Source organism: Apteryx rowi, unplaced genomic scaffold, assembly GCF_003343035.1.
Source record: "Apteryx rowi isolate R43461 unplaced genomic scaffold, aptRow1 scaffold_1977, whole genome shotgun sequence".
Lineage (NCBI taxonomy): Eukaryota > Metazoa > Chordata > Aves > Apterygiformes > Apterygidae > Apteryx > Apteryx rowi.
Window position 1 is genome coordinate 1,846 of NW_020448282.1, and position 1,850 is coordinate 3,695.

A 1,850-nucleotide genomic window follows, 5' to 3' on the forward strand; every position below is an offset into this window, starting at 1 on the left:
GGAAAGTCCCCTGGTACCTTCAGAGAGTACCTAAAAAGCACCTAACAGGCTCCTTCTCCCCACAGCACACCCAGGGGCTCCTCAGCACGACGGTTCTGCCTGCAGCAGCCCAGAGGCAGGAGCTGAAGGCAGCACCCCTACATTGGAGACGGAGCAGCCCAACGGCAGGAGCAGCAGTCTCAGCAGACCATATCCAAAATGCGTCTCTGCCCCTTCCCTGAGCAATGCGATGAATGACATCAGCAGGATGCAGAGGTGGTTCTCAGAGCCGGACCTGTCCTTGCACAACCGCTTTGAAGGCACGAGCAGGGAGCAGGAGCCGAGGAAAAGCGAGGTCAATTACGAAGGCATGAGCAGGGAGCAGGAGCTGAGCAAAAGTGAGGACAATTTTGAAGGCATGAGCAGGGAGCAGGAGCCGAGTGGAAGTGAGGACAAATGTGAAGGCATGAGCAGGGAGCAGGAGCCGAGTGAAAGTGAGGGCAATAACGAAGGCACGAGCAGGGAGCAGGAGCCAAGCAAAAGTGAGGACAATTTTGAAGGCATGAGCAGGGAGCAGGAGCCGAGTGGAAGTGAGGGCAACTACGAAGGCAGGAGCAGGGAGCAGGGGCCGAGTGAAAGTGAGGACAATTAGCCCATCCACCAGTAACAGCTAAGGCTGGAGAAGGAGGCACTTGATAAAACACCTTTCCATATTGCCTTCACAATTATCAAACAGCTCTCTATACCCAAAACATCCTCCAGCTGCTCCCTGCAGAGCTGCTTTCCTCACCTCATGCCTCCGCCTTCACCTGCTCTACACTGCTTTCACCCTCTACTCCACAAAAACACTTTTAAAATAGGCCCCAGGCTTTTTCCACCAAGCGCACTGAGGACAGCAGCAGACACCTAGCAGAGCCATCGAAAAGCACTCCATGTCATGCCATTTGGCCAACTGCAGGAAAAGGTGYGCAAAAAGCCTCCAGAACTGGGCGCCTGGGAAAACATGAGTTGTCCAAGAGACAGCTCCACGAGGAAAGCCTATCTGTTCTCCTGCACAATTGTCCAGGAACACAGGCCAGATGACAAAAGCCGTTGCCTGTGGCCTATCAGCAAAGGCCCCATTTCAAGTCAGCTGAGGAAGTGCTTTGAGAGGGCGTGGAGTAGAGGAATCCTGGAAGACCACCCCTTTAGGAAGAGCCTCCCAAAACATGCCTGACCACAAGAGTTCCCTCCTACAGCCTCGCAGTGCCCACCATGAGGTCCGCAATGTCCAAGCAGGACACTCTGGCACCCTGCCCATGCACCAGCCGTGCACAGGACACAGCAGAGGTGTCTCCAAGGCATGTGCTCAGGGACAGAGTTTCTGCACGGAACGGTTTGGAGGTGGAAAGTGCAATGCGGAAGGTTGCTGCTGGAATAAACTTCCCTAGGAGTTTACCTGTGACCCCTGGAGCTCATCAACTGAGAGCCATGCCTGAATGCTGCCAAGGACCCAGGCAAGGGCTTACATTCTTGGGCAACCAATGGATAGGAGGATGGAAAGCTGTGCCAGAATCGATAGTGGCATAGGTAGAAAATATTCCTGTGCCTTTTGATCAAAACCCTTGAGACCTATATGAGGAACCTTTGGGCTTTGGAGGTCATGCTTTCCTGGATTCCTGGATTCCTGGTTCAAGTAGGACCTCTTCATGATTTGCTGAAGAAAAGCTCAATATGGAATTGGAAACCTCAACTTCATGCAGCATTAAGTGCTTTAAAAACTGAAATGCTTACTTACCCATCTATGGGACCCCCCTACCCTACAGCTTCATTTACACTACATATAGGCATAGGGGATAAGGGACTTCAGTAGGGATTATGTCAAGAAAATG

The 1,850-nt window shown here is 52.4% G+C and overlaps 1 pseudogene; it reads left to right on the forward strand.

Annotated features, from left to right (window-relative positions):
• Window positions 1-1,548, forward strand: part of LOC112964637 — a 3,264-nt pseudogene extending 1,716 nt beyond the window's left edge.
• Window positions 1,549-1,850: the final 302 nt, after the last annotated feature.